Genomic DNA, 16,580 nt, shown 5'->3' with positions numbered 1-16,580 from the left:
ACTGTTGTGGGAGTGTGGTGAGCTGCCCTGCTTTGCCTTGCCTTGCTGTTGACAAAAAAATCTGGCACCTTGGAGACCACCTGAAAGGACAAAAGGGAGGTCAAGGCTGATTTTAGTGCCATTCTGCCTGCCCTTCTTACTCTCTACCTGAGTCAGTGATGGCAGACACCCTGCCCCTGACCATCACAGCCAGGGCACCAGCAGATTTAACCTCTCAGATGACTACTCAGGGTGATGAATTTGAAATGGATGCCACTCCCCTTCCTGTGCTGTCATAACCTCTCCAAATTCTGATTGTTGACACGGAGACTATAGACACCACTCCCCCTTCCCAGAGGGACCTTACCCTTCTGCCCTTATGTCCAGGGAGGATGACCCTGAGGCTGTGGGCCCCACTCCTCCCTCCTGACCAGAGGGTTATAGGTGCTTCCTTTTTTCCTACCCACTTGCCTCAACAGGAGCCTATTTTTGCCCCTCTATGTATTAAACAAAACTTTAATACTGTTACTCCGCCTCTGCTCCTATATCTTTACTCTCAAACTCAGATGCAGAGGAAGAACTGACATGTGAATGTTGGCGTGTGGAGTCAGACTTAACCATGCAAAATTGTCTGTGTCCCAGTGACTGAAACGTGGAAGTAGCCACAGTTTATGCATATACTGACTCCTGAAATCTCTTGAGTGTAAGAGATGACAATTCAGGGGGAAGTAACGTCCAGAGGTGGGCTGACTCACTCTTGCCTCTTCCCTCTATGCGTCTTCTCTCCCACCACTGACATCAGTAGAGGCTAGATAATCTCTGATGGTTACAGAAAACCACACTTCATGGCTCTAGTTTTTAAACATGTTTAAATATTTGTGTGTGTGTTATTTAACTTAGACTTCATCCACTGTTACTCACACATTCCCACATCACTCAGAGAGGCTGAATTTGACATCTACGTTGTGGAGTCCGGAGAAACAAAGGAAGAACTCATGCCTGCTTTATAATAATTAAAAATGTATGTTTACTTAGAATTTACCATGCTGCTTAAAAATATCAGAAAATATCCTCTTTAATAACCTGCTGGCTCTAATCTAAACTGCTAAAATATTTAATTATGCAAGTTAAAATTGCGCCCAGTTTGGGCTGACCCTGCAGTTCTGCAGGGTCTCCACCAGACTTAATAAAGGCAAAATTCCTAACTTTGTGGAGTCTACATTCTGGTTGGAGAGGAAGAAAAAGGAACAAGTAAATTATCTGTTATCTGCCGGGTTGGCCAGTAGCCAATGCTATGGAGAATAAAGCAGCATATGGAGGACTGAGACTGTCCAGAGAGAGAAGCAGCATTTTCAGTGTAACCAGGGGGCTGGGTAAGCTTCACTGGGAAGGTGGGACTTGAATGGTCTCGAAGGAGGCAGCTGAGTCAGACACCTGAGGGAAAGCATTCCAGATGATGGAAATAATAATCCTTGCAAAGGCCCAGAAGAAGAATGCCTCCTGTCCTCAGGGAGCAGTCAGTAAACAAACCTGGCTGGGACAGAGTCAAATGGGGGGGGGGGGGGAGGAGAGGACCCAGATGTGTGTAAATTCCCTGCATCACTATTTATTTGTTGTGTGATCAGAGGACTCATCCTCCAGATATCACAGTGAATTCAGTGATTTTTTGGTGGCCTATTTACCTTGCAAGATTTTTGTAAGGATAAAATAAAATAATGTAGGGAAGTGATTTATAAGCCACCTCGTTGTTGTTCTGTATAAAGGGAGAGATATGTAGAATTTCTAGAAAATACAGGCAGGTAATAAATAGGTAGGTAGGTAGGTAGGTAGGCAGATAGAAGTTAGAGTTCTAACTGAATTCCCTCCCTAAAATAATTCGGATGTCAAAGCCCTAACCCCAATGTGATGTTATTTGGAGATGGGGCCTCAGGGAGGCAATTACGTTCAGAAGAGGTCGCGAGAGTGGAGATGTCACGATGGGATTAGAGCTGTCAAGAGAAACAGCTGCCACCTGAGGACACAGCAAGAAGGCGGCTGTCTGAAAGCCAGAAGAAGAAACCTCACTAGGAAACGGATCTGCCTTAACCTTGGATTCCCCAGCCTCCAGAACTGTGAGACATGGAAGGCTGTTGTTCAAGTCCCCCAGTCTATGATGATTTCTTACAGCAGCCTGAGCAGACTAAACCAGGTAGGGAGGTAGGTAGACAGACAGATGATAATAAACACACAGATACATAGATGATGGTGGAGACAGAGCGTGTCCGTGCAGAGTATGTCTGCTGAACGAGTGCCTGAAACAGCAGCCTTCACTGGGAAATTCAAATAGGAGATCCGTATTTTAAAGGGAACATAAAAGTGTTTGTTTTTATGAAGTAAAAACATGAAAAATTATGATAAGTCTGCCAAAAAAATGTATAGCACTGAGCCTAGTGCAACATTTATGAGATTAGAACTGTAAAAACAAAAAAACCCCAACCGTTACAGAGATGCTGTGGATCCTCCAGGGACCCTGACGCTGATCCATGCACGCCGAGTTGTTTACTGCAGTCCAGAGGATCAGAGCGCCTGTACTATGGCTTCAGAGAATTGCCTACCTTTGTAGTCAGAACTGTGTCTCAGAGGAAGGGATGAAATCCAACTTTGCTTCTAATAGTCCCACATCCTATCTATGACATGCCTGGAAATATTTCCAGGGACACATTCTTGAAATCCATACTTCTTGCCCTGGCCCGGTAGTTTGGTTGGAATGATATCCCGTACACCATAGGGTGTACGTAATTGCCTCCCTAAGGCCCCATCTCCAAATAACATCACATTGGGGTTAGGGCTTTGACATCCGAATTGATTCCCAGTCAGGGCACATGTCTAGGTTGTGGGTTTGATCCTTATTTGGGGCACATATGAGAGGTAGCCAATCGGCGTTTCTCATGAGGATGTTTCTCTCACCCTCTCCCTTCCTCTCTCTCTCTAAATCAATAAACATATCCTCAGGTGAGGATTAAAAAAATCCATACTTTTTGCCCTGGCTTGTGTGGCTCAGTAGATTGTTAGCTTGTGAACCAAAGGGGTGCTGGTTTGATTCCTAGTCAGGGCACATGCCTGATTTGAGGTCCAGGCCCCTAGCTGGGGATGTGTGAGAGGCAACCACTATTAAAAAATCCATACTTTTCTTATTACTAATTTTTAGAGGAAGAGAGGGAGGGAAGAGGGGGAAGAGGGGGCAGAGGAGGCAGGGAGGGGAAGAGAGAAAGAGAACAAGAGACAGACAGACATGGATTTGTTGTTCCACTTATTAACGGATGCATTGGTTGATTTTTGTATGTGTTCTGACCAAGGATGAGACCCACAGCCTTGGCCTATCCAGAGGGCACTCTAACCAACTGGGCTACCCAGCCAAGGCCAAAACCCATACTTCTTGACTTTTCTTTTTAAAGGGGCTTCAACCTAATCATAGTCATCCCAATAAGGCAAATATTTAACAAATACATAAGAGATGCAAAAGCGATTTTTAACTTCATGTTTGATGCACTTACACAGTTGATGATATTTCTAAATAAATAGGAATAGTTTATTGTTTAATTAACATAATACATGAACATGATAACTAACATATACTGAAATTCTACCCTTCTTACCTCAGCTTCCTTCTCCAGAGACAGTTTTCACTGCTTTGATGTTAACAGTGTAATTCTATGAACAGCATGCTTATGCTGCTGTAGCAGAGCAAATCCACTGTAGACAACATTTTTACCTCATTTAACATGGAGAGGAAGAAAAAAGTTTCAGTGTTTCCAATATATAATATTTGTTTTATTAATTTGCGGCTCCTCTTTGGTAGCTTCATGTAATTTTGCTAGACTGTTTTTTTTTTAAGACTTTATTTATCTTTAGAGAGGAAAGGAAGGAGAGAAGGAGAGAAATATCAATGTACGGTTGCCTCTCGTGAGTCCCCTGCTGGGAACTGGCCTGCAACCCAGGCATGTGCCCTAACTGGGAATTGAACCTGGATCATGTGGTTCGCAGGCCTGTGCTCAATCCACTGAGCTACACCAGCATGGGCACTAGACTGTTGATAAGAAAAGTGGCTAGAAGCACTGGGTCTGGAGATGGACCTCCTGCACTGAAGTCTTTGTTTTTTAGGGTATTAGCTCCATACCCTTCCTCAGTTTCTTCATCTGTAAACCAGGGGAAAGAATAATACCTACCTTAAGGGGTTGCTTGTGATAATGAAAAGAATAATGCATTTGTATCTGATACATTTGGTGAGTGGTTCATATCCAAAATGTATAAATAACTCATTCAACTCAACACCAAAAATATGAACAACCCAATCAAAAAGTGGGCAGAGGATATGACTAGACACTTCTCCAGAGAGGACAAACAGATGGCCAACACAAATATAAAAAGATGCTCAATATCACTAATCTCCAGAGAAATGAAAGTCAAAACCACAAAGAGATATATCACCTCACACCTGTCCACATCAATAAATCAATGAACAAAAATGCAGGGGCGGATGTGGAGAAAAGGCAACCCTCATGCACTACTGCTGAGAACGCAGACTGGTACAACCACTGTGGAAAACAATATGGAAGGTCCTCAAAAAATTTAAAATTGAACTGTTTTATGACCCAGTGATTTCACTTCTGTGTATATGTGAAGAATCCCAAAAACTAATTCAAAAAATATGTGCACCCCTATATTCACTAGAGCATTATTTATAACAGACAAGCTATGAAACCAACCTGAGTGCCCCTCAATAGAAGAGTGGATAAAAAAGCTATGGTACATATATACAAAAGAATATTACTTGGTCATAAAAAAAGAATGAAATCTTATTTGCAAAAAACTACAAGGCACCATGTCTAGGGTAGCTATGCTAGCATCTGATTGGGGAAATTAGGAGCTTAGAAACAGAAGGACAAATATATCCTTATCTACCTTAAATTAAAAAATATATATAAACTCTTTGTAAACTAAGAAATCTTAAGTTAATAAAACTATTCAACATTAGTTAGCACCAGTGAATTTTTTCCTTAAGCAAAAAGGATTTTCATGTTTTCACTCATGCAGGCTGAGTCATTTTTGTAGTCTATTTTCAAAGTATAGAACTGTGATTTTCAAAAATTGTATGATTGTATTTTTAAATATTAGTTATTGGTAAATCCATTGTATATGTAATGTGTAATCTTGCTAAAGTTTTACTTTGAGTCCATTAACTTATTAACCAGTACATTGAACCTAGCCATCTTCACAGCATTTATAATTCTGATTTTGATGTGTTAATCTCTAATTTATCTATTTACCATGTAATCCTAATAATGCAATAAAAATTATAGAAAATATAGTGTCTGTATGCCTAGACTACAGCAGTAATGGAAAATAAGAAATGTAAGAACCTGTAAGTGGGGAATTTAATCTGGAAAAGTCACAAACAGGAATTTTCTTAAATTTATGCCTTGAACAAAGTTTATTAAACCTATGTAAGACTAAAAAAAAAAAGGATTTCATGACAGAACAAAATTGCTATATATATTTTCCTGAGTGAATATAAAGTCTTACCTGAGGACTTTTTTGAGCCCTACATTATTCATGTTATTGTGTATGCATAAATTTGGAGAACTTGAACAGTTCTCTAAAATATCCTTAAAAACTTAATAGTTTGTTCGTCCTGCTTCAGGCACTGTTGTGTTCTTCAGTTCTCTGAAGTTACCGAAACTAAAACCTGTAGGTGTCTTTGCTTTGTCTGGCTGCCTACAGAGGGAATGTTTGTGAGGGAAGCACCATGCTTCCCACTACAAAGTGTGGGTATGACTCAATGAAATCAATAGAATACCTCCCCGGAATAAATTATCGACAATTCTAGATGTTTGATAGCATGACTCTTCGCAGTAAGAGCCTCTGTCTAAAGTTTAGGGAATAAAAGGCTTGCTGACTTATGGCACTATTTTACAAATAACAATTTAGCAAGAACAAATTCTAAATGACAATCTCCCAATGCTGCCACAACCCCTCTATGGTGAGCACAGTACAGCCTAGCCACTGTTATGGCACTGAGATGCCCTCAGCCCTTCCGATATGCAAAACAGAGCTGGGAAGATTCACATGTTTTGCCATTTCAAAACAACATTGAGTACTTATATATCGAGTAAAAATAAAAACAGAAACAAGTATATAAGAAAAGGTGTCCATCGTAGCATTACTTACACTTAAGTTTTAAGCACACTTAAAAAATAAAATCACCTATGGACCGGGTTCCACAATTGTGGTGCCTTGGTGCAATGCAATGTTACGCAGGCATCTAAACATGAAAATACTTTCATTAAAATGAAAATGTTTATTTTGCTGTTAAGCAAAAGTGCATACAATAGTATTGACCACAACTCATTTAAAAAATTAGGCATTTCTGGGGCTGAAACTTGTGCCTTGCTTTACTTTTAGAGTTTACTTCCTTCGATATACCTGATCTCTCGAAAGAGTTGGTATATTGATCAAAACTTACTCTAAAAAATGTCTTACGAAATGCACACAGGGTAGACAGTTTATTTTGTCTTAAATATATTGTTATGATTTAGTGTCTTGTGGGGGTGGGGTAGTTAATGGTTGAAGACTTACCCTGGGAAGGAAATACACCCCATTTATTTTGGATGTGTGAATACTTAATTAAGACAAGATGGCTACGCACACTGGTGATGACAAAAAAGGTGACTATCTTTGCTTTAATGCCAGTTTAAATGGGCCAAGTGGTCAAAATATTCTATAGTTATCACTTAAAGTAAACTCATTACTGAATGTGCAAATCCAAGTTTTGATTCAGATAAATGGGGGACCATGTAAATATATGCTTTATCAAGTAATTGACTTCTATTGAGTGCAGGCCTGCCAACCAGATGATGGGGGTTCGATTCCCAGTCAGGGAACATGCTTGGGTTGCAGGCCAGTTTCCAGCAGGGGCCAGTTCCCTGCAGGGGATGCACGAGAAGCAACCATACATTGGTGTTTCCTTCCTCTCCTTCCTTTCCCCTCTGAAGATAAATAAATAATAAAATATTAAATAATAATAATAATAATCGACTTTTTACAAGGAGTCTCCATTGGTATTCCTTAAAAAGTAAATTAAACTAACACATTTACTATTACTTCATTGGGAAGACTTCGTTTAAATAATGTCTTGGGTAAGCTTTTGGCTCTTATATTAAGATATACCTGTGCCAAAAAGCAGTTTTGGAGTTGATCTAAATTTTTCAATTGGTCATTTTCTGTTCAAATTCAGCAAGCTTATCAGTAATTTCTTTGGTATGTTTGTTCTTAGGAGCAAATAATGATCAGATAAAAATTCTACACTATTTAAACAGGTATTGTCAGTGTTTCATTTGTGGTTTACGTTTGAGTTTTCATTCTATGACTTCTCTTAAGTATTACTTGCTCTTGAGAAAATGATTCTCTCTGGTTCTAGTGGGTCAACATCTCCCAATGTCCTCCATTGGAGGAAATGGGCAAACCACCCTGATGGTCTGATCTCAAGCAACTTTCTCACATCTGAAAGCTTTTTCACCACCCTCCTTCACCAGAGTGGGGTTGCTGGGGCTGCTACAGACTCTGCATGAATGAGACAGTGAAGAAATCCAGATTGAACTTTTCAGCTAAAAAAATATGTGACTTAGCCTCTTAGCTGCTTGGTTAAGAGGCACAGATGCCTCCCTGGAAGCTTAACAGAAGGTAGGAAATTTTATTTTAAAGCTTCAGCTGTACAGAGCAAAAGCCCTGAAATGAAACCAAAGTGAAATCCCTTCAAGTTTATTAAACCAATCAGAGAGTTAAAAGGCTGAGTTAAAAATCCTAATATAAATTTGCATTTCATTTGCCTGTTATTTATAGGTAATTCATTAAATGAAAAGAACATAGGGTCATAGATTTAGCAAAGATGGTCTCCATTTAACTCATTAGGTCTAAATTATCCATGGGTTATATAATGTTTTAGTATCTATGCTCTAATTGAATTGAGTGTTTTGTTACTTTATTTAACTATACCTAAGACAATATATACTTCGATCACTGAACTATAGTCAAAAGGCATGAATTTATAAACTGTGCTGCTTATTTAAAAACTATTAAATATCTACTAAATAAAATGCTTGATTGTTTACTTTGATGAAAATAGTATGAAGTTTATTCCCAATGAATAATTATGAAGTTTAAGTGTAAGTGTAAAGATTTATAATATTGTGGCTATACCAACTTTTCTGTTAAGTTTAAAGTTTCAGGAATGATGTGTATGGAATACATAACCAGGAAAGGAGGACATCTGCCTGGCCAGATGGATCAGCTCACCTAATTCTAGCCATAAATACGTAGAATAAAAGCTATTACAACTACATCATCTAACTTTTTAACCAGGTACTAAATTTCTGCAGTGACACCTTACAGGCTGGCATATTTACATACTTACTCTATATAATTTATTGAGCATCCACTCTGTGGCAGACACTGAATAAGATATCAAGCCACAAAAAGCTATCAAGATTTTAAAAGAACACATTCCTTTACCTAAGAAGCTTACAGTCTATTGGGCCTCAGCAGGTCTGCCAACTAATCATGAAATTACAGCGTTATTTTCAGTGCACTAGAACTAGGTATGGTTTGTCATAGCATTAAAATGCAGAGTCACCAATGACTTCAGGCAGGTGAGAAAGCATCCCTGTACCTCCACCCCCCCGATATTTGTCTCTGGTAATAAAGATGTTTCTGTGAGAACTATAAGGAAATGGGCGTCTCACACAGGGGCTACAATTCGTGCAAAAGCACGGAGACAGGAAGGACCGCAGGCTGCCGCAGAGCTTGAATGTTCATGGTAGCTAGAGTGCAGGTGCCCTGGTGAGCGTGGCAGGCGATAAGCCTCCTGCCACACAGGGTAATGCTTTCTTTCATTGTTCCTCTTGCTCTTTATTTTTCATTGAACTTTTTGGGGTGACATTGGTTAATAAAATTATATAGGTTTCTGTTTTACAGTCCTATATACCATCTGTATATTGTATTTTGTGTTAACCACCTCAAGCCAACACTGTAGTGATTATAATTCAATAATAAGACCAAGAGGAAAGGTCAGGTTTTTAAAAATGTAAAAAGCACAGTAACTGCAGCATCACCTAACTGTACAAAATAAGTGTTAAGGATTAGTCAAATATACCTCTAAGATCTCTAGCTTGAGTAACTGAGGGGATGCAAGTGGTGGTGTTGGTGACATCTTTCTGCCCATCTTGCTGCCTTTGCTCATCTGGATTTTATTTCCAGTTCTAGATTGCTCTTCCATCCCCATGCATAAGCTCATCCTCTTTCAAAGTTCATACTGGTAATCCTAATGACCTCATCATTCCCACGGGTCACTGACCACCGAGTTCCAGCTCGGTGGATAAATAAATCTTTTATTTATCTCGGTGGATAAATATCTCATCTTTGCTCACTCCTAGGTGATTACAAAATCCATGTAGATTAGACTCATCAACAACTAAATCTAATTTCAGCTATGCTATCTCTGGGTGACACCTGAATCTCAATATCGTCTTGCACTTCTGTACATTAGAAACATTTTTCTGTCTTAATTTCAAGAAAGATTTCACATCGGTATAAACTCTGACAAGATCTTATTATTTCAGCCCACTCATTTTATGTTTTATGAATATTGTCTAAATACATTAATTAAATTATGTACAAATTACACTGGTGGTCCAGAGGACAGAGGATTTACTTTGTCTTTCAAAATTCGGCTTCGCAAAATGTATGAATATACATGTAATTGAATACTGGCAGATTAGAAGTTTGCTAGTTCTGCAAAAGGAAAAACGACATTCTGAGTACAGAGAATATTATGCTCAACCATATGAAGGTATAAAACACCATACATGTTAGAAATTGCAAGCAGTTCATTTCTGGAAAGGAAGGTAAAGTAAGGGGTGACAGAATCCTCAGGTAGAAAGAATGAGAAAAGTTTATACTAGGCAAATATTTCTTTTTATTCTAAGGGTTGCTAGAATGGTACAACTGGGAAAAATAATTATCACTGTAAATGAATCAATTCAGTCATGGATATTTAATAAAATAATATCTTTTCATTAACATATAGGCAGGTCCTTATAATAGTCATATGTATATGGACATGATCTTGTCTACTGTATTAGTCAGCTTGGGCTGCCATAACAAAATATCATGGGCTGGATAGTTTAAAAACACATTTGGTTCTTCACAGTTCTAGAGGCTGGGAAAGTCTAAGATCACGGTCTGGCAGGGTTTGGCTCCTATCGAGAGCTCTCTTCCTGCCTTGCAGATAGCTGCTTTGTCCTCACATGGCTTTTCTTCTGCCAGTTCACAGAGGGTGAGCTCTCAGGTGTCTCTTCCTATAAGGAGACTAATACTATCAGGTCAGGGCCCTGCCCTTACAAAATCCATTAACCTTTATTTTCTTACTCTAAATATTGCCATGTTGGAGGTTAGGGCTTCAACATAAGAATTTTGGAGGTATGCAAACATTCAGTCCATAACATCTGACTACATCTAAGCTACTGAAACAGTGAAGTCAATTATTCTACAAAAATAATCAGCAAGTTAATTGGCTATCTTGACCAATATTTTGGATGTTCAATACTAAATAGAAGTATACTCTTTATTGTTTATGCTCAAAATATATAGAGTTGATTTAAAAGTTTTTTTTTGCATTCATCTTTGCAGCCAGTTGAGTTCTGAATGCTTTGATGCTTTTTTTTTCTAGTCAAAAATTTTCCTTAGCAGATGTCCATGACAGATTGTGTAAAATGAGACCACTGATTGAGCAGAGGACTGTGGCTCTTCCTAGAGAGTTTGCCAGACCAGAACAGGAGCTAAATAAGTCCATTGTGGCAGTTTGGACTCCTACAGTGCTGAACCACCACCTTGGAATAGTATAGCTTACTGTCTCACAAATATCTACAGTTGCATAAAATGCCAGAATAGTTTTCATCTCCGTTATTGTACCAGAATCCTTATTTAACTCCAAATCAGATATGGCATCATTATTCACGTTTGCTCATACAATGAGCCAGGGAATGTTGTATGCCATTCATCTGGTGCCTATTTGCCATGATACATTTAAAAGATTTACTGGAAAAGAAATGACAAAATCTGTGTTGTCTACTATAGTCTGGTCATCGTGTCTTGCAAGCCAAGCACAGCATTTAATGTCAGATACTGAGCTCTGATAATATCTGAGTTTTGGTGGCTTCGTTGTCAGCTCTCTGTCGATCCAGATGAAGCTGGCTTCTTTCACCCTATGTGTCTTTTTTATATTAAATGAACAATTTTGTCATTAAGTGCCAAAGAAATGAATTGGTTTTCATTCCTTGGTGAATAAACTCTAGATCTCTTGGAAGCATTCAAAACATTTTATTTTTGGAGAAAAATGTTTGGAGTTTCTAGATCAAGATATCCATATTTGAAAAACATCTACTCAAATGTGTCATTTGTAGCAGGTTTAAATTTTTGTACATTTTTAATTTTTTCCTACTTTTGTCTATCTGGTACATTAACTTTCCTAGAATTGTCAGGAATTTTCTCTTTAGTCAAATGAAAGTAGCTAGGGACAGTCTCTCCTTCCTCTAGGACATAAATCTTGGTGCTAACACATCCTCTCCCCTGGTGCTCCTTGGCAAAGGAGGCGTGGAGATCCTGGAGTTCACAGGGGGGGCTGGTGACTGATTAATGATCGCAGAGGAAGCGCTTCTAATTGCTGCTAATGTGGCCCTTATGGCTCTCTCTGAGCACCTGTTATTTAATCTGTACACTTGTCTCCACCATTAATAAAGCTATTCAGGGCAGGAGCGTGCTTATACACCTTTATACTCCTAGGCATTGATTAGTACATAGTGAACAAAAAAATGTTTAATTTTAAGAAATAGTATCAGAGCACTTAAGGGCACCGTCTTCCAATTCAAACAGATCTCATTTCGAGGCGCAGCTTTACCACTGGAAACGTGGGGGATCTTAGGCAAATATAGTCTACATCTGTTGTTTCCGTTCCTACCATTACTCCCTCCTTTCTGTTGCCGAACCCTGAGTTTCCGCTCCCCATCCCCCGCCCCGCCCTCTAATGCAAGAGGATGTGATTCCATTGGTCTGACCCCATGCGCAGCTGGAGAGATGGTCCAGGCTGAGTAACCGGGACTTGGCGCAGAGACAAGTACATCATCCAAGTTGGGCTTTTGCTGATAAGCCTGGTCTTGTCAAACTGTTGGAGAGAGTCTCTTCTTCAAATGACAGAAACTAAACAACTCAGTAATGAGTTTGACATGCTTTGTTTAAGGAGAACCACCCTGGATTGCGGAGTACAGTGCCTCACGAGCAGTGAAACCCTAGGATTTGAAGCGAGAGGAAGTTCTATAGAGGCACCAGGGAAAGAGGGCATGGGTGGCTCGGAGATTTTTGTATAAGGCAAGGCGGTCCTGATCTCTAGGGTAAGGTAAGCTAGGTAAGCCAAGTTGGAGGATTGTGATTGGTGTATGTTGAACCCCTGGCAGGCATTTCCCATAAATGTAAGGGACTTGGGTTTTGATTAGTGATGTGGGCCAGCCACTGGGGAGCCCTCCACAGGTGGGTCCTGGTATAACAAAGGTGTCAAACTCATTGTCACCTGGGGCCACATCAGCCTCACGTTTGCCTTCAAAGGGCCGAATGTAATTTCAACTCCTTAATAGTAAAAAGGTAGTTACATTTATACACTCCTAATATTATTTCAGCCCTTTGAAGGCAATCGTGAGGCTGATGTAGCCCCCCATGAAAATGAGTTTGATGTCCCTGCGGTATAGGAATTAACTTTATCACCCTTTTCAGCTAGGAGTTACCAGAAGGTGTCAGACAGAGCCAGGGTATGTACTGTTCCTGTCAGAAGAAACGCTATGGAAAGAACAGAGGTTCTGATACAATCATTTGAACCCCATGAATGCAGTCCTTGCCTGGATTCTACCTCTGCAATTGTTGGTGACCCAAATCAATAAATGCCCCACTTTAAAAATGCTATTCAAAGCATTTTACTTAGATCTGATATTTTTAATTTAAATGATCCTGATTAATTCATCATGCTGTTAAAACTCTTTAAAAACTGTTTCTACTTGTGTGAAAAGGAATAATGCAGAACCCACAATTGGATTAAGGGGTTTTAATAACACAATGTAAAATTATACATTATAAATTGATAAATGTAAAAATAATAGCCAGTATTTGAAGACCTCTCTGTTCCTGGCACTGTGCTTCACGCATATTAACTCATCAATCCCTCTAATGACTCTGAGTAAGGTATTTTGCAGATGAAGAAATTAGGCACAGAGGATTTAAGGAATTTGTTTCCTGCCACAGAAATCTTAAACTTTAAGTCCAGGATTCATCCTAAGGTCTGACTTCACAATCTATGCTCTTAATCAGGGTGTTACACTGTCCCTCATCAGTGTCTATAAAACCCAGTGCTTGTCACAAAGCAAAGGTTCTACAAATTTATCATCGCTCCTATAATTTATAGGTATTCACTAATAATTTGTTTCTACAGTAATTGTTCACTTTCCCAGAAGTACATTTTTTATTTTTATTTAAAAAGTGTTATTTTATCACCACGTATCCCCTCTATACCCTCTTCCATTCCCTTCACCTCCCTCTTCCCCATAATTACCCCACTGTTGTCCATGTCCTTAAGATCTCTCTCCCTCTCTACCCACCTCTTGTTTTCTTTCCTTTTTTGCTCCATCCCCCCAGTCAATGGTTCTGGTATTGAAGCCTGCATGCAAATCACCTGCTGGGCTTGTTTAAGCTCCTAGTGGTATTGCTAACCCATAACCAGAGGTTTTGGTTGCCTAGGTCCACGTGGGCAAGTAATTTGCTTTTCCAACAAGATTCAGGAGATGCTGCAAGTGAGCCACCCACCTCCACCACACACAGAGAACCACTGCTTTAAAGTTAGTAGAAACCTTGAAGAGGTTGATTGCTTGAGTTAATTTAGAGAAGGATTGAGAGGGACCATTCTTCCTTTCATAACACTGCTACTGTTTCTACAATGTGAAGGCTGTAAGTGGGTTCATAGTCTCCTAAATAATCAAATTCCTAAAACTTCACACAGAAGTTGCATTAAATATTTGTGTCTGAAATGCTAAAGTGAGATCATGATCCACGTAAGAAAATGTGCTCATTTCACTTTGTTCAATAATAGCAGGTCAAGTTTTGTGGGTGTTTTTAATGGGTCTTTATTTTTTCCAAAAGTACATTTACTTTTTCCTCACTGGAGTCTTCCTAAGAAACCAGTATAATGTACCCGACTCATATACTAAAGACTGCCTTAAAATTCCATTCTATATCCTAAGAAGAAATTCTTATCCCAAATTTCTGTAAGCTTATGGGGCTTACGTTTGTATTTTGTTTTATTTTAGTGCTTTCTGAATTCCTGAATTTCGCTTTAAATCCAGCTGCATTTTGGCTTTAATCCAAATGTGGGATTCAGTTGTTTTCCTGAAACTGACCCAAAACAAAGAAAAACATTCACAGACTTGACGAAGATTTGGGGAGGAGATGGGGAAAGCTTTACATTTTAAACAAAGCACCAGTTTACTGCTGAATATTAGACCTCTCCACCATGCCAAAATAACCAGTGATTTGGCCACTATCATTTCTTAATCATTCCTCCTTCCCCCTCTCCAACGCAAATGAGCTAAATAAGAGATTGCCCACTAACCCCAGACATTAAAACTCCCTTAATAGGAACTTAGACTTTAGTTTCCAAAATATTAGTGTTACTAATGGCATATATGCTCAAATTCACACAAAAATATAAATGACTAAACCTATACATCCAGATTACGCAATGCTACAACTGAAAAAATATCTAGTCACAAGAATAGCACCAAATTCCTATTTCAGCTTCCACCTGTATGCTAAAATAAGACTTCACAAAGTTTCACAATGGTTTCAGGGCTTCCCTAAAGGGAAAGTATTATACGTGCTAAGAAACTTCTCTTTAGGAGAATTCTACTTTTCCAACATAGTTTTACCATGAATTTCCAAGAGAGCCCATTTCTTCTCTTGAAATGTGGGGAACATGAACAGAGTTCATGTAGACAAAGGTAGATTTGTTTCTCATTAAAGACCAATATTTATCACCTGAGCACCAAAGTAACAATTTTTATCTCAAAAACCTTCTCATGAAAATAACATCTTTATTTTTTTGCCCTCATAGCTCTTTACCTTGCACGGTGGGTCTCAACTAGAGTAGAGAAGAAAGAAGACGTCAGTTTAGTTAGCTAGCTTCCTTAAAGCTCCATAAACTGTGTCCACCCCTCCCCTTATAGAGTGTAACTTTACTAAAAGAAGCCTTTGGGGGGAGTATTGTATCTCCCAGCAATGCGGAGATTTAAAAAAAACATTGAGACCCCTTCTCTATGACAGTATTTCTCAAATCTGGCTGTAGAAGAAATTCACATGAACAACTTTCAAAGATAATACTCTGAGTACCAGACCAATTAAATTAGAATATTTGAAAGTGAGATTAGGCTTGAGATTATGTTGTCTGTCATTTCAAATGTTTTTTTCAGCTTCTGTATTAGTCATCTCAGGCTGCCATAACAAAGCACCATTTACTAGGTGGCTTAGAAAACAAAAATTTACTTTCTTACCATTCTGGAGGGTGGGAGCCCAAAGAAAGTTGTGAGCAACGTAGGTTTCCTCCTGACACCTCTTCCCTTGGCTTGTAGATCGCTACCATATTGCCTTGTACTCACAGGATCTCTTCTTTGCATTTCCATGGAAGGATGCGGAGGGGCAGAAGAAGAGCAGGCTCTCAGGTGTCTCGTCTTATAAGGGCACCAATCCCATCCTAAGGGCTCTGCCCTAATCTCTTTATCTAACCCTAATGACCCCTAGAGGCCCCAGCTGCAATTACTATAATATGTAAAGTTTCAACGTATGATTAAGGGACACATTTAGCTTGTTATAGCTCCCCAGGTGATTCCAATATGCTGGCAGGATAAAATGACTACGCTAAGGGCTACAAACTTTTGAATCGTTTTGTATCATTTTTAGCTGGCCCGTCAGAGTATGTAGTACTAAGATTTGCCCGAGAAAGGCACTCCATAAATATTTGCTGAATAAATGAGTTGTGTTGTAGTGAGTAATTAGAAAGGCATGGGCCTAGTAGGAATGATGGGACAGGTGCAGAGGGTCACCAGGGTGGGGAGCCCTGGGTGCCTAGCAATGAGCTAGACTACAAGCCCTTGCAAGGGCACTCCCTTAAGCATTAACCCTTGGAGATGACATCTAGGCTTCGGCTATGTTTCAGGACCAGGACCAGAGAAGCAGCACAATTAGCGTGACAGCATGGCGGACATTAGGACCAGCTACATCGACTACTAACTCCCTGTCCTGAAACCCACCAATCAGTGGGGACCACCACCCTGAAGGGACACACCTGAAAAGCTGGTGAATATTCTATTGAGATCCTTCCCTGAGACCTCCAGATTCAAGCTCTTAAGACAGGGTCACTGTAAGCTTTCTTTTCTTTTCTCTTTTCTTTTTTCCTTTTTCTTTTCTTTTCTTTCCTTTTT

This window comes from Sturnira hondurensis, unplaced genomic scaffold (genome assembly GCF_014824575.4).
Source record: "Sturnira hondurensis isolate 20B ecotype Veracruz unplaced genomic scaffold, ASM1482457v3 Scaffold0016462, whole genome shotgun sequence".
NCBI classification, from domain to species: Eukaryota; Metazoa; Chordata; class Mammalia; order Chiroptera; family Phyllostomidae; genus Sturnira; species Sturnira hondurensis.
This window is presented reverse-complemented; position numbering follows the sequence as displayed.